The sequence below is a fragment of the Aethalodelphis obliquidens genome, unplaced genomic scaffold, assembly GCF_003676395.1.
Source record: "Aethalodelphis obliquidens isolate GAN/ISIS:26980383/991018 unplaced genomic scaffold, ASM367639v1 scaffold93, whole genome shotgun sequence".
NCBI lineage: Eukaryota > Metazoa > Chordata > Mammalia > Artiodactyla > Delphinidae > Aethalodelphis > Aethalodelphis obliquidens.
In genome coordinates this window covers 396735-414360 of record NW_020838037.1, presented here as the reverse complement: position 1 = coordinate 414360, position 17626 = coordinate 396735, and the positions used below count along the sequence as shown (strand labels likewise).

Sequence of the window (17626 nt, the reverse complement as noted above, 5' to 3'; positions counted from 1 at the left end):
CATTGAACATTTTGGTGTATGACTCTTTTTGAATTATGGTTTTCTCAGGGTATATGCCCAGTAGTGGGATTGCTGGGTCATATGGTAGTTCTATTTGTAGTTTTTTAAGGAGCCTCCATACTGTTCTCCATAGTGGCTGTACCAATTCACATTCCCACCAGCAGTGCAAGAGAGTTCCCTTTTCTCCACACCCTCTCCAGCATTTATTGTTTGTAGATTTTGTGGTGATGGCCATTCTGACTGGTGTGAGATGATATCTCATTGTAGTTTTGATTTGCATTTCTCTAATGATTAATGATGTTGAGCATTCTTTCATGTGTTTGTTAGCAGTCTGTATATCTTCTTTGGAGAAATGTTTATTTAGGTCTTCCGCCCATTTTTGGATTGGGTTGTTTGTTTTTTTCTTATTGAGCTGCTTATAAATTTTGGATATTAATCCTTTGTCAGTTGCTTCATTTGCAAATATTTTCTCCCATTCTGACGGTTGTCATTTTGTCTTGTTTATGATTTCCTTTGCTGTGCAAAACCTTTGAAGTTTCATTAGGTCCCATCTGTTTATTTTTATTTCCACTTCTCTAGGAGGTGGGTCAAAAAGGATCTTGCTGTGATTTATGTCATAGAGTGTTCCGCCTATGTTTTCCGCTAAGAGTTTGATAGTTTCTGGCCATACATTTAGGCCTTTAATCCATTTTGAGCTTATTTTTGTGTATGGTGTTAGGGAGTGATCTAATCTCATACTATTACATGTATGTGTCCAGTTTTCCCAGCACCACTTATTGAAGAGGCTGTCCTTTCTCCACTGTACATTCCTGCCTCCTTTACCAAAGATAAGGTGACCATATGTGCATGGGTTTATCTCTGGGCTTTCTATCCTGTTCCATTGATCTATCTTTCTGTTTTTGTGCCAGTACCATACTATCTTGATTACTGTAGCTTTGTAGTACAGTATGGGATCAGGGAGCCTGATTCCTCCAGCTCAGTTTTTCGTTCTCAAGATTACTTTTTCTATTCGGGGTCTTTTGTGTTTCCATACAAATTGTGAAATTTTTTGTTTTAGTTCTGTGAAAAATGCCAGTGGTAGTTTGATAGGTATTGCATTGAAACTGTAGATTGCTTTGGGTAGTAGAGTCATTTTCACAATGTTGATGCTTCCAATTCAAGAACATGGGATATCTCTCCATCTATTTGTATCAACTTTAATTTCTTTAATCAGTGCCTTATAGTTTTCTGCATACAAGTCTTTTGTCTCCTTAGGTAGGTTTATTCCTAGATATTTTATTCTTTTTGTTGCAATGGTAAATGGGAGTGTTTTCTTGATTTCACTATCAGATTTTTCATCATTAGTATAAAGGAATGCCAGAGATTTCTGTGCATTAATTTTGTATCCTGCTACTTACCAAATTCATTGATTAGCTCTAGTAGTTTTCTGGTAGCATCTTTAGGATTCTCTATGTATAGTTTCATGTCATTTGCAAACAGTGACAGCTTTACTTCTTTTCTGATTTGGATTCCTTTTATTTCCCTTTCTTCTCTGATTTCTGTGGCTAAAACTTCCAAAACTGTTGAATAAGAGCGGTGAGAGTGGGCAACCTTGTCTTGTTCCTGGTCTTAGTGGAAGTGCTTTCAGTTTTTCTCCATTGAGGATGATGTTCACTGTGTGTTTGTCATATATGGCCTTTATTATGTTGAGGAAAGTTCCCTCTATGCCTACTTTCTGCAGGGTTTTTATCATAAATGGGTGTTGAATTTTGTCGGCTGTACATCTATTGAGATGATCTTATAATTTTTCTCCTTCAGTTTGTTAATATGGTGTATCATGTGATTGATTTGCATATATTGAAGAATCCTTGCATTCCTGGAATAAACCCCACTTGATCATGCTGTATGATCCTTTTAATGTGTTGTTGGATTCTGTTTGCTAGTATTTTGTTGAGGATTTTTGCATCTATGTTCATCAGTGATATTGGCCTGTAGTTTTCTTTCTTTGTGACATCCTTGTCTGGTTTTGGTATCAGGGTGATGGTGGCCTCGTAGAATGAGTTTGCGAGTGTTCCTCCGTCTCCTATATTTTGGAAGAGTTTGACAAGGATAGGTGTTAGCTCTTCTCTAAATGTTTGATAAAATTCGCCTGTGAAGCCATCTGGTCCTGGGCTTTTGTTTGTTGGAAGATTTTTAATCACAGTTTCAATTTCAGTGCCTGTGATTGCTCTGTTCATATTTTCTATTTCTTCCTGATTCAGTCTTGGCAAGTTGCGCATTTCTAAGAATTTGTCCATTTCTTCCAGGTTGTCCATTTTATTGGCATAGAGTTGCTTGTAGTAATCTCTCATGATCTTTTGTATTTCTGCAGTGTCAGTTGTTACTTCTCCTTCTTCATTTCTAATTCTACTGATTTGAGTCTTCTCACTTTTTTTCTTGATGAGTCTGGCTAATGGTTTATCTATTTTGTTTATCTTCTCAGAGAACCAGCTTTTAGTTTTATTGATCTTTACTATCGTTTCCTTCATTTGTTTTTCATTTATTTCTTATCCGATTTTTATGACTTCTTTCCTTCTGCTTACTTTGGGGTTTTTTGTTCTTCTTTCTCTAATTGCTTTAGGTGCAAGGTTAGGTTGTTTATTCGAGATGTTTCCTGTTTCTTAAGGTAGGATTGTATTGCTATAAACTTCCCTCTTAGAACTGCTTTTGCTGCATCCCATAGGTTTTGGGTCGTTGTGTCTCCATTGTCATTTGTTTCTAGGTATTTTTTTATTTTCTCTTTGATTTCTTTAGTAATCACTTTGTTATTAAGTAGTGTATTGTTTAGCCTCCATGTGTTTGTATTTTTTACAGATCTTTTCCTGTAATTGATATCTAGTCTCATAGCATTGTAAAAGAAAAGAAACTTGATACAATTTCAATTTTCTTAAATTTACCAAGGCTTGATTTGTGACCCAAGATATGATCTATCCTGGAGAATGTTCCATGAGCACTTGAGAAAAATGTGTATTCTGTTGTTTTTGGATGGAATGTCCCATAAATATCAATTAAGTCCATCTTGTGAAATGTATCATTTAAAGCTTGTGTTTCCTTATTTATTTTCATTTTGGAAGATCTGTCCATTGGTGAAAGTGGGGTGTTAAAGTCCCCTACTATGAATGTGTTACTGTTGATTTCCCCTTTTATGGCTTTAGGATTTGCCTTATGTATTGAGGTGCTCCTATGTTGGGTGCATAAATATTTACAACTGTTATATCTCCTTCTTGGATTGATCCCTTGATCATTATGTAGTGTCCTTCTTTGTCTCTTCTAATAGTCTTTATTTTAATGTCTATTTTGTCTGAAATGAGAATTGCTACTTCAGCTTTCTTTCGTTTCCGTTTGCATGGAATATCTTTTTCCAGCCCCTTACTTTGAGTCTGTATGTGTCTCTACGTCTGAAGTAGGTCTCTTGTAGACAGCATATATATGGGTCTTGTTTTTGTATCCATTCAGCCAATCTGTGTCTTTTGGTGGGAGCATTTAGTCCATTTACATTTAAGGTAATTATCGAAATGTATGTTCTTATTCCCATTTACTTAATTGCTTTGCATTCATTATTGTAGATCTTTTCCTTCTCTTGTGTTTCTTGCCTAGAGAAGTTCCTTTACTATTTGTTGTAAAGCTGGTTTGGTGGTGCTGAACTCTCGCAGCTTTTGCAGCTTTTGTAAAGGTTTTAATTTCTTCATCAAATCTGAATGAGATCCTTGCTGGGCAGAGTAATCTTAATTGCAGTTTCTTCTCCTTCATCACCTTAAATATGTCTTGCGAGTCCCTTCTGGCTTGCAGAATTTCTGCTAAAAGATCAGCTGTTAACCTTATGGGGATTCCCTTGTGTGTTATTTGTTGTTTTTCTCTTGCTGCTTTTAATATGTTTTCTTTGCATTTAATTTTTGACAGTTTGATTAATATGTGTCTTGGCGTATTTCTCCTTGTTTATCCTGTATGGGACTGTCTGTGCTTCCTGGACTTGATTAACTATTTCCTTTCCCATATTAAGGAAATTTTCAACTATAATCTCTTCAAATATTTTCTCAGTCCCTTTCTTTTTCTCTACTTCTTTAGGAACCCCTATAATTCGAATGTTGGTGCATTTAATGTTGTCCCAGAGGTCTCTGAGACTGTACTCAGTTCTTTTCATTCTTTTTTCTTTATTCTGCTCTGCAGTAGTTATTTCCACTATTTTATCTTCCACGTCACTTATCCTTTCTTCTTCCTCAGTTATTCTGCTATTGATCCCATCTAGAGTATTTTTAATTTCATTTATAGTGTTGTTCATCATTCCTTGTTTGCTCTTTAGTTCTTCTATGTCCTTGTTAAATGTTTCTTGCATTTTGTCTATTCTATTTCCAAGATTTTGTATCATCTTTACTATCATTATTCTGATTTTTTTTTCAGGTAGACTGCCTATTTCCTCTTCATTTGTTAAGTCTGGTGGGTTTTTATCTTGCTTCTTCATCTGCTGTGTGTTTTTCTGTCTTCTCATTTTGCTTATCTTACTGTGTTTGGGGACTCCTTTTTGCAGTCTGCAGGTTCATATTTCCTGTTATTTTTGGTGTCTGCCCCCAGTGGCTAAGGTTGGTTCAGTGGGTTGTGTAGGCTTCCTGGTGGAGGGGACTGGTGCCTATGTTCCAGTGGATGAGACTGGTTATTGTCTTTCTGGTGGGCAGGTCCATGTCTGGTGGTGTGCTTTGGGGTGTCTGTGGACTTATTATGATTTTAGGCAGCCTCTCTGCTAATGGGTGTGTTTGTGTTCCTGTCTTGCTAGTGTTTGTCATAGGGTGTCCAGCACTGTAGCATGCTGGTCATTGAGTGAAGCTGGGTGTTGGTGTTGAGATGGAGATCTCTGGGAGATTTTTGCCATTTGATATTATGTGGATCTGGGAGGTCTGTTGTGGACCATTGTCCGGAAGTTGGTTCTCCCACCTCAGAGGCACAGCACTGACTCCTGGCTGCAGCACCAAGAGACTTTCATCCACACGGCTCAGAATAAAAGGGAGAAATATTAGAAAGAAAGAATTAGTAGAAGTAGAAAGAAAGAAAGACAGAAAGAAAGAATGAAGGAAAGAAAGAAATGATGGAGGGAGGGAGGGAGGAAGGAAGAAAGGAAGGAGGGAAGGAAGAAAAAAGAAAGAAGATAAAGTAAATTAAAATAAAGTAAGATAAAATATAATAAAGTTATTAAAATAAAAATTAATTATTAAGAAAAATAATTTAAAAAAAAAAAACGGATGGGTAAAACCCTAGGAAAAATGGTGGAAGCAAAGCTATACAGACAAAATCTCATACAGAAGCATACACACAGACACTCACAAAAAGAGGAAAAGGGGAAAAAGTCATAAATCTTGCTCTCAAAATCCACCTCCTCAATTTGGGATGATTCGTTGTCTTTAGGAGGGAAGGGAGGAAAGAAAGAAAGAAGATAAAGTAAAATAAAATAAAGTAAGATAAAATAAAATAAAGTTATTAAAATAAAAAATAACTATTAAGGAAAAAAAAAGGATAGAACCCTAGGACAAATGTTGGAAGCAAAGCTATACAGACAAAATCTCACACAGAAGCATACACGTACACACTCACAAAAAGAGGAAAAGGGGGAAAATTCATAAATCTTGCTCTCAAAATCCACCTCCTCAATTTGGGATGATTCGTTGTTTATTCATGTATTCCACAGATGCAGCGTACATCAAGTTGATTGTGGAGATTTAATCCACTGCTTCTGAGGCTGCTGGGAGAGATTTCCCTTTCTCTTCCTTGTTCTCACAGCTCCCGGGGCTCAGCTTTGGATTTGGCCCCGCCTCTGCATGTAGGTTGCCGGAGGGCATCTGTTCTTCGCTCAGACAGGATGGGGTTAAAGGAGCAGCTGCTTCGGGGACTCTGGCTCACTCAGGCTGGAGGGAGAGAGGGTACGGAGTGCGGGGCAAGCCTCCAGCGGCAGAAGCCAGCATGACGTTGCCCCAGCCTGAGGTGCGCTGTGCGTTCTCCCAGGGAAGTTGTCCCTGGATCCTGGGACCGTGGCAGTGGTGGGCTGCACAGGCTCCCCAGAAGGGGTGTGTGGATAGTGACCTGTGCTTGCACACAGGCTTCTTGGTGGCGGCAGCAGCAGCCTCAGTGTCTCATGCCCGTCTCTGGGGTCCGCACTTTTAGCTGCGGCTCACGCCCGTCTCTCAAGCTCCTTTAAGCGGCACTCTTAATCCCCTCTCCTCGTGCACCAGGAAACAAAGAGGGAAGAAAAAGTCTCTTGCCTCTTCGGCAGGTCCAGACTTTTTCCCGGACTCCCTCCTGGCTAGCCATGGTACACTAACCCCCTGCAGGCTGTGTTTACGCCGCCAACCCCAGTCCTCTCCCTATGCTCCGACCGAAGCCCAAGCCTCAGTTCCCAGACCCTCCCGCCCCACCAGTGAGCAGACAAGCCTCTCGGGCTGGTGAGTGCTGGTCGGCACCGATCCTCTGTGCGAGAATCTCTCTGCTTTGCCCTCCGCACCCCTGTTGCTGTGCTCTCCTCTGCGGCTCCGAAGCTCCCCTCTCCGCCACCATCAGTCTCCGCCCGTGAAGGGGATTCTTAGTGTGTGGAAACCTTTCCTCCTTCCCAGCTCCCTCCTACTGGTGCAAGTCCTGTCCCTGTCCTTTTGTCTCTGTTTATTCTTTTTTCTTTTGCCCTACATAGGTACATGGAGCGTTTCTTGCCTTTTGGGAGGTCTGAGGTCTTCTGCCAGCGTTCAGTAGGTGTTCTGTAGGAGTTGTTCCACGTGTAGATGTATTTCTGGTGTATCTGTGGGGAGGAAGGTGATCTCCACGTCTTACTCTTCCACCATTTTCCCCTCGTCCCCTTCAGGGTTACTTCTGAAATAGATTTTTATGTGAAAGATCTTGAAGGTTGGAGCCCAAGACTGAGGAAATATCAGAAACTGTGGAAAATGTAGCTCCTCGTGTATTGTACTCTTTTTGGTACTGAGAGCTGTCTGCAATCTTGGATCTACCTCTGAGAATGGATGAGGTCACCTAGCTATATTTCTGCAAGCACCTGATAGATCCCAGAAATGTTTTTACTATGAATTCTTATAAACAAAAATCTTCTATTTGGCAAAGTGACCTTGAATCAAGGCAGACTTTTTATAACAGTTCATCAACCATGGGTTAAAAAATACAGAAAAAAGCCTCAAAATGTGAATATATTCCTAGTTTGGCAGTATGGCAAAGTAGATACTCTGACTGACCCTTCTGATTAAAATGTAGTGTTAAATAGTTTAGAAATAGTAGCTTTTTGAAAGTCACTAAGCATATCACTGATCTCAGGAAAGAGAGAAATGTGTCAATCACATTATATATATAGATAAAACAAAATTTGAGTGGTGAATTTAAGTGCTCTGTCATTAACAGTGATAATAGGAAACACTATCCCTCCATGAAGAAAGTCAAATTCAGGCTCCCCTGGTGGCGCAGTGGTTAAGAGTCCACCTGCCAATGCAGGGGACACAGGTTCGTGCCCCGGGCTGGGAAGATCCCACATGCCGCGGAGCAGCTAGGCCCGTGAACCATGGCTGCTGAGCCTGTGTGTCTGGAGCCTGTGCTCCACAACAGGAGAGGCCACAACAGTGAGAGGCCCGTGTACTGCAAAAAAAAAAAAAAAGTCAACTTCAATTCCCTCTTCAAAGAATTTCCACAGATATAGTTCTCTGAAAAATGACTGCCTAATACTAAAAACAAAACAAAATAAAACAAAGGGAAAAAAATCACACAGGAAAATGAAGTACTATGGGTTAAGAACCAGTAGAAACAGAAGATGAGAAAAACAGATCTGGAGTTGTCAAATATCAAAATTATTTGACACAGAATCAAAATGACAATGCTTAAAATAATTAAAGAAATAAAAGAGAAGCTTCACTACCATGTGTAAAATATATATCTAGTGGGAACCTGCTGTATAGCACAGAGAGCTCAGCTTGGTGTGCTGTGATGACCTAGATGGGTGGATGGGGCGGGTGGGGGAGTGGGAGGAGGGGTCCAAGAGGAAGGGGATATATGTATAAATATAGCTGATTCACTTTGTTGTACAGCAGAAACTAACACAACATTGTAAAGCAATTATGCCCCAATTAAAAAAAAAAAAAAAAACAAGGCTGGAACAACTAGGTTTGAAAATGAACCGGAGAATTTCTAAGCAATCAACAGAATACCAAAAGAAACAAACAAAAACCAAAAATCAAGCAAACCAAAACAAAAAAACTCTCAGTGGATGAGTTTAAAAGCAGATTAGATACAGCTGAAGAAAGTTCCTGTAAATAAGTCCAGAGAATTAAAACTGGGGAAATATGAATAAAAGAATGTAGGAGACTTTATACATTCAGTTGGAATTATCTCCACATGAATATAATAGAGGGAATGCACAAAAAATTATTTTTTTCTGGAATTATTAAAAGACACTAATCAGTTCTCAGACACAGTAATCCTAAAGAATTCTACAAAAGAGAAATCATAGGAATCCAAAAGTATCTCTTTTTTTTACATTAAGTACATTAAAGTCTTTTTTATTTTTTAAATAATTCCATTTTATAATATTTTTTGTGTTTCACATCATTTGTATTTAATTCCATAATATATCTGTGATTTATATAATGGTACATATATACATATTTGAGGTATAGTTGATTTACAATATTATATTAGTTTCAGGTGTATGACATGGTGATTCAAAATTTTTATAGCTTATACTCAATTTATAGTTATTATAAGATATTGGCTATATCCCCTGTGCTGTGAAATATATCCTTATATCTTATTTATTTTATACATAGTAATTTGTACTTCTTAATCCTCTACCCCTATCTTGCCCCTCCTTTCTTCCTTCTCCCCACTGGTAACCAGTAGTTTGTTTTCTATATCTGTGAGTCTGTTTCTTTTTTGTTATATTCATTAGTTTGTTTTATTTTTTTAGATTCCACATATAAGTGATAACATACAGTATTTGTCTTTGTCTGACTCATATCACTAAGTATAATATCCTCCAGGTCCATCCATGTTGTAGCAAATGGCAAAATTTCATTCATTTTTATGTCTGAGTAGTATCCTGTAGTGTGTATATATATATATATATATATATATATATATATCACATCTTCTTTATCCATTCATCTGTTGATGGACACTTAGAATGCTTCCATATCTTGGCAATTGTAAGTAACACTGCCATGAACATTGGGATGCACGTATCTTTTCAAATAAGGGTTTTTGTTTTCTTCAACTATATACCCAGGAGTGGAATTGCTGGATCATGTGTTAGTTCTATTTTTAGTTTTTTGAGGACACTCCAAACTGTTTTGCACAGTAACTACACAAATTCACATTTCCATTAACACTATACAAGAGTTCCCTTTTCTCCACATACTCTCCAACATTTGTTATTGTGGTCTTTTTGATGATAGCCATTCTGACAGGTGTGAAGTAATATCTCATTGCAGTTGTAACTTGCATTTTTCTCATGACTAGGGATGTTGGGCATCTTTTTACGTGCCTGTTGGTCATCTGTATATCTTCTTTGGAAAAATATCTGTTCAGGTCTTCTGCACATTTTTTAATTAGGTTGCTTATTTTTTTGACATTTAGTTGTATGAGCTGTTTATATATTTTGTTTATATATTTTATATATTAACTGCTTATCAATCATATTACTTGTAAATATTTTCTCCCATTCAGTAGGTTGTCTTTTCATTTTGTCCATGGTTTCCTTTGCTGTGCAAAAGTTTTTAACAAAACTAAACATATCTTAATGAGACTGCAGTACTTGAGAGAAAAAGAGAATTTGATAAATGACGGAGGTGGCATTCATCAATGGGGAAATAATGGGCTATTCAATAAATGTTTGGGGGCCAATTGGTTATCCATGTAAAAAAAATATATAACTGCACTTCATGTGTCTGCACATAAGTCAGTTACATGTGGATAAATATTATAGGCTACAGAATATAATTATAAATTTATAATTAGGAATTTTAAAAAACAACTCAGTGTTCTTTATTGATTTTTTTTGAAATATAATTCACATACAATATGTTAGTTTCAGGTGTACTACATAATGATTTGACATTTGCATGCAATATGATATAATTAGAAATTTGACTTAGAGTAGGGAAGAATTTTTTGGAGACTAAGCAGGTCAAAAACTTTAAAGGAAAAATCATAAAGGAAACCATAAAGGAAAATGTGGATAAATTTTACTACATTAAAATTAAAACTTTTCTGTTGTCAAAGAACACCTAAAGAGAATAAAAAGTCAACCACAAACTAGGAGAATATTTTGTAATACATATAACCAATAAAACTATCAGTGGTTAACCTCATCAGTATTCAGATTAGATATATTAATAACACTATGATAAAGTTTTCCCACCTACTAGTTTGGCACAACTTTGAAAGTCTGACAGTGACACTGTTGCTGAGGAGTTAGAGTAGCAAGAAATCTCACACAGAGTTGGTGGGAGTATAAATGGTACAATTTACTTGGCATTAACTAGTAAAATTTAACTTGTGCCTTTCTTACAACCCGGTAAGCCCTCTCCTAAATGTTTGCTCCAGGGAAGTAGTTGTGCATGTGTAGCAGAAGTCACACACAAGATTATTCACAGAAATACTTTCATAATAGCCTCAAACTGGAGATAACTTAAATATCCATTTAATAATAGAATGTATAAACTGTGATACATTTATACCTCAGTATACCATACAGCTGGGAAAATGAATTACTTCAGGAACTGAACATCAAATGGATGGATGTCAAAAACAATATAGTACAAAAGAAGCAAGTCATGGAGCAATTCTATAGAATTATTCCATTTAATTAAATTTCAAAACTAGAAAAATTGAAAAAATAATGCTATTTTGAAATACCTACCTTGAAGGAGAAAGTGGAAAGTAAGGAATGATTAATACAAAATTCAAGATGTTGCTTTCTGTAAGAGAAAGTAAAGCAATGATGGGATGAAGGAGCATGCAATAGGGAAGGTGGACATAGGGATTACAGTGAAAAATTATTAATTTTATTACTATTATTTAATGTGCACATATATGTTTACATTTGAAAATTTAAAAACATGGAGAGAGAGTTTTCAAGCCACTCCCACCGGTGGTGAAAACAGGAAAGCAAGGAAAAATAAAAATTTTTTTAAATCTAAGTTTAAGTTCCCTAGGACATAATTATTGAATTACTCAAGTGTGTGAATGACACTCCTACAACTGCCAGGAAAAACAAACAAAAGGAATGCTGTCTCAAGTCTGAAGCAAACTGCAAAAATACACATTCCAGATGGAATTCGTATCACTTCTTAAATTTTCAAGGCTACCAGCTGAGCAGACTTATCATTTGGGATTGTTTTTCTATGTTGGAGTTTCTTTTATAGGAGATATAATGTTTATATTGATTCAGCATTGTCAAAGCGAACTTAAATTACCATAGAACCAAACCAGGGAATTGTTTTTTTACAATGTGCTCATCCATATTTTCATTTGTGGAATATAACATTGGCTCTGGCTTATTAATTACTTTTATCATATCAGAAGAGGAAATATCAATAAAGATTTAATAAGAATGCAGAAAGAGAATTCAAAATAATAAAATCACCTTAATAATTTTAGCTTCATTACTAATTTATATTATTTGCAAAGTTTGGAATTTTTTTTTTTTGGCATCTTAATTTGGTTTTCAATTGGCTTCTAACTTGTTACCATGGGAATGTTTCTAAACTTATTGAAAGAATCTTTCATTAAACATGCTTGGTTGTTACAGTAGAGCTGATATGTGATCAGTTGATTGTTTACTTCAAACTAAGTTTTTAGGCTTTTTAATATTTAACTTATTTGACTTGCAATAATTTCTGAAAACAAAGGAAAACTCCCCCAAACCTCTCAAATTTTGAAAAATAAATTACTAATTTTATATGGTTTTTTAAACCTATGAGACACCTGTCATGATGGGAAACAGGAACCTGAATTATCAATTATAATTCCTTGCAAATGGTCGATAATGTCCTTGAATCATTAACTGTAAAACTGACTAGGTTAAACTTTTTAATTTTAAAAATTACTAGAGTACTTCACTGGTGGAACAAAGGTTAAGAATCCACCTGCCAGGACTTACCTGGTGGCACAGTGGTTGGGAATCTGCCTGCCAATGCAGGGGACATGGGTTCGAGCCCTGGTCTGGGAAGATTCCACATGCCATGGAGCAACTAAGCCCGTGCGCCACAACTACTGAGCCTGCGCTCTAGAGCCCATGAGCCACAACTACTGAGCCCACGTGCCACAGCTACTGAAGCCCACACATCTAGAGCCTGCGCTCCACAATAAGAGAAGCCACCGCAATGAGAAGCCTGTGCACCGCAGTGAAGAGTAGCCCCGGCTCTCCGCAACTAGAGAAAGCCTGTGCGCAGCCACGAAGACCCAAAGCAGCCAAAAATGAATAAATAAAAAATAAATTTAGGGCTTCCCTGGTGGCACAGTGGTTGAGAGTCTGCCTGCCGATGCGGGGGATGCAGGTTTGTGCCCCAATCCAGAAGGATCCCACGTGCCGCAGAGCGGCTGGGCCCGTGAGCCATGGCCGCTGAGCCTGCACGTCCAGAGCCTGTTCTCCGCAACGGGAGAGGCCACAACAGTGAGAGGCCCGCATAATGCAAAAAAATAAAAAATAATAAAAAAATAAAATAAATTTATTAAAAAAGAATCTGCCTGCCAATGCAGGGGACATGGGTTTGATCGCTGGTCAAGGAAGATCCCACATGCCACAGAGCAAATAAGACCATGTGCCACAACTACTGAGCCTGTGCTCTAGAGCCTGTGAGCCACAACTACTAAGCCCACGTGCCACAGCTACTGATGCCTGTGCTTCTAGAGCCTGTGCTCCACAACAAGAGAAGCCACCACAATGAGAAGCCTGCACACTGCAACAAATAGTAGCCCCCGCTCGCCGCAACTAGAGAAAGCCTGCGCTCAACAACAAAGACCCAACACAGCCAAAATAAATAAATAAATAAACAAATAAATAAATAAAATAAATAATAAATAAAATAAATAAAAATTACCAGAGAATATAGCATTTTACTTATTCAGTTTAAAATACTCAAGCAAATTGTTTTTCTATAAGTACTCTAATGAAACTCAGAGGCTAGTTCTAGACTGGTTCTACCTAAAAAGTTCTATCTAACTAGCTCGATCTAAAAAGCATACAGAAATATGGTCTATTTATACAATAAATTTTGAAAAATCAGCCCAAAGAGGCTTCAGTTAAGACTGTTTTTAAAAATAGTGACTAGATTTTAAATATTTTATCAATACAATGTTGATCTTACTGGCTGAGTATATGGATGGAAATGCCAGCAAGATGCCTATTTTTTCCCCACCCTATAGGATACCTGATTTTCATATACCTTAAACAATTGACAATTCAAGAAAAGTAATATCAGATATATATTATCTCCTTTTTGCTTGAGGTACTTACTTATACTGTGATTTCACTAGAAAATTGTATAATTTTCTCCTGTTCTTTAATTTTGTGAACCTAATCTTACCGAAGTATTTTGAATAGAGTTTTTAGTGCTGAAAGTCTTAACTTTTACTAATAGTTTAAATACTCTTTGAGTAAAATAACAAAATGTTTATTACTGCCTGTGCTTTATGCTTTAAAAAGTAGTGTTGCTAGGAAAAGAGAAGCTGGGTTGAGGACTGACTGGAAAATGCGATTAAACATATATTAGAAAGACAAGTAGCATTTTCATGATTTAAGGGTTTTGAAGAAGTTTGAGTTAATGTGTCCAAATATCTAAGTTTTACTTTTGGACCTCAGTTTTAAAAAAATATTTGTTGAGTATCATTAATAGGCATACAAATTCAAATTCTTTTTATTTCTTCAAAGAGTGCATTTTATATAAAGAGGCAATTATAGAGTGATTGTAAAATAGAGTTAAAAAAAATGTGTAATCATGTTTTAATACTAATGTGGTTAACAATCTCAATTGCAAATCAGGGAAATGCTATGAATTTCTTCTAACTGCCTATCCCAAAGGCAGGAATATTAATTTACAATTTATGTGTACTGTAATACATTAAATTCTAGCTTCTCAAGCTTCAATTTAGCCTTCTAATGAGCTTATAGGATTTTTTGAGATGATGAAATAATTATTCTGCAATTAATTTTTAAATAGTTGTTATTTACAAAGAAAACCTGATATTGTTATTTTAATATTTGGAGGGATTTGCTCTTTGCAAATATTGCAATAGTTAACCCCATGAGATTACAGCCCAAGATTGTATTTAGAAAAAACAAAATCTAATCATTTGATAACCTGATTAATTCTCTATGATTCTTTGATAGTTGTTTGTTTATACAATTATAATTAGTACTTTTCATCTTGAAGTGTGTATACTCATTTGAAATGTTCTACCTCTAGAATTTATATCTAAGGAGAAAACCTATGGGGTCAGAAAGAACTACGTAGGCATTTTATGAACTCACAATTAAGATACTGAACTCAGTTACCCTCATTTCTCATGTTTATCAAATAGACACATTTGAATTTACTTTTCATATCCTAGATAATGCATATAGTGGCAGTTTTAGTAAACCATTGTTTTATTGTAGCAATAATACACAAAAATACTTCATAATACTACTGGTAAAATTTATGGCCAACTATGCTTTTAATAGATCTATACTGTATAGTGAATTTATTCGGTACTAGAAATGTGTTTGTGTTTTTAAAAAAGAATGTGTTTAGATTATTTTTTCACTAAGAGTTTACCAGTAGATAGGATTATAACAGATTCTCTTCTGTAGTTTGCCTCTGTTTAATTATCAGAGCTTGAGTCTTATATACTCTCTTCAGATCTATCTTCTAACTCACTAATACCTCAGCTGGTTATGAAAATTATTTGTTAAACCCATCCACTTAATACTTAATGTTGATTATAGCAGTTTATAGCTGTTTTTAAATATAAATTTATTTATTTATTTATTTTTAGCTGTGTTGGGTCTTCGTTGCTGCACGTGGGCTTTCTCTAGTTGCAGTGAGTGGGGACTACTCTTTGTTGCGGTGCACAGGCTTCTCATTGCGGTGGTGTCTCTTGTTGTGGAGCACAGGCTCTAGGCACATGGGCTTCAGTAGTTGTGGCTCACGGGCTCTAGAGCACAGGCTCAGTAGTTGTGGCACATGGGCTCAGTTGCTCCACAGCATGTGGGATCTTCCCAGACTAGGGCTCAAACCCATGTCCTCTGCATTGGCAGACAGATTCCTAACCACTGTGCCACCAGGAAAGTCCTATACCTATTTTTAAAATTTCCATTTATCTGACAAAATTTTTATATTGCTTTTATTTATATCCTTGAATATATCAACCATAATTAATTTAAACTCTTTGCTTGATAAATTCATTCTCTAGAGCTTCTGTGGTCTATTACACTGTCTGTTCTTTCAGTTAATATTTAGTCATGTTACTTGTCTCCTGTGTGTCTATTTATTATTATTTTTTGTTTGGGTTCTGGAGATTGTATATAAAAAATTATAGAAATAACTTTAGACCTAGAATGATGTTACCCTCCTGTAGGGAAATTTTATGTGTGCTTCTGGGAATGATTGATAGGAGCTCTAGCAATCAGGAATCAGATGATTTAACACTGAGTTTAAGTCTTTCTGAGGGCCAATTTACTTCTGATTCACCTGATGTTTTTGGAATTACTTATACCTGTGGTGTTGCTGGTTACAGTCTCGTCTCAAAGTATAGACGTTTTTATTGAGGGCTTCCCCTTGGCAATCCTTGGACTCCAATTTTTGTCCCTGTTGTCAAAAGCACTGCTCAGTTTCTCAACCTCTCAGTCACTTCTGAGGTCAGAAGATGCCATAATGGAAAAGCACTCTCAAATTTAGTGCTCACCTCACCTCAGGTTCATCTCCCCCAATCTTTTTTTTATTGTCTTGTGAGCTGAGCTACAGAGGGCTTTGTTCAAATTATACAGTATGCTCCTACTAAAACCAAGCAGAGCCCTATGTAACAAAGCAGGACCCTATGAGGCCTTCTGGGGACAGACCCCTCCCCCATATCCTCTGCTTTAACTCCTCTCTGAAGTACCTAGATAACAATATCTATGCACATCTTCTGAGTTGTTTTACAGATGATAAAATCCCCACTAGATGGAAGACATTAACTATTTGGTGACCAGGAGTGCATAGCCCCCAGGCTTACTGAAGCTTAAGGATTGATAATTTAAACCATGTAGAACTGCCCTGTTACCTCACAATCAATCAGAGAATTGTGTGTGAGCTGATCACATACCCTGTGACTCCTCTCCCTCACATGCCCTTTAAAAGTGTTTCCCTGAAACCCATCTGCGAGTAGGTGTTGTGAGAACTAACTGCCCTGGACTACTTGCTTGGTACCCTGTGATAAAGCTGCACTTTCCTTCGCCACAACATGGTGTCAGTAGATTGACTTTACTGCATGCAGGCAAGGGGACCCAAGTTTGGTTTGGCAACACCTGCAGGACCTTCCCAGGGACAGATGCCCCCACACACCCCCTGCCTCTTGTTTATAGAAAAGCTTTAGTATCCTAGGCTTTCCCTGAATTCTAAAGAGCAAATTTAGTCAGAGAAGTGAAAAAATGCAGAAACAAAGGAAAACAATCAGGCAAGACAAAATAATAATAGTTTAGCCATCAAATAAAGTCAAGGACCTTTAGTTCCTCCTCAAGGGCTATTGATAATATCTTGAGACACATTCTTGAGTTGTTTTGCAGACACTAAAACCCCCACCTGATGGAAGAAATTAAGTGCACGCTGACCACCAGTACTTAGACCCCAGACCTGTTGGAGCCAGAAAACTGATAATTGAGATTCCTGAAATATCACCCTATTACCTCAACGTCAACCAGTCAGAGAATTGTGCACAAGTTGATCACATACCCGAGGACCCTCAGGTTTTTAAAAAACCCTCAGGGTTTTAAAACCCTGCCCCAGAAGTCATTGAAGAGTTTGTGTCTTTTGAGCATTAGCTGCATGCTCTCCTTGCTTGGCACCTTACAATAAAAGCGGTACTTTCCTTCACCACACCTAGTGTCAGTAGATTGGCTTTGCTGCACATTGGGCAAATGGACCCAAGTTTGGTTTGGTAACATTACTAGAAATGCAATTTCAAAGTGATGTATATTTTTTACGAGTTTTATCTTACCGAGTAGATTCATTCTCACTAATCTACATTTATGCCTATTTTCAACCCAAGTCACAGATGAAATTATCTTTAAACAGAAAAGAGAAAACATCTTAACTGCATTGAAACTAGCTACTGCAGAATATTGATCGATAACATCAATTGAAGCACTTAACCATATGCCAGGCAGTCACTGTACCAAGTGCTTTCCATGTAATAACTTTTAAATTTCACAATAATTCTATGAAGGAAATATTGCTATTATTTTCATTTTAACAAGTGAAGAAAAGAAGAATTAAAAACAAACCTGAGAGTTCCTAATAAGTACACTCTATATAGACTTATTAAATAAATACAGGTTAAATCTCATATTGTGAAATTTTCCCTATTGCTTTGAATATTCCATTATTTAGTAAGTTAGACT

The 17626-nt window shown here is 36.9% G+C and overlaps 1 protein-coding gene across 2 annotated transcripts in view; it reads left to right on the top strand.

The window, feature by feature from the left end:
• Window positions 1-17626, top strand: part of GUCY1A2 (guanylate cyclase 1 soluble subunit alpha 2) — a 431189-nt gene that overhangs the window by 276737 nt on the left and 136826 nt on the right. The window lies entirely within an intron of this gene.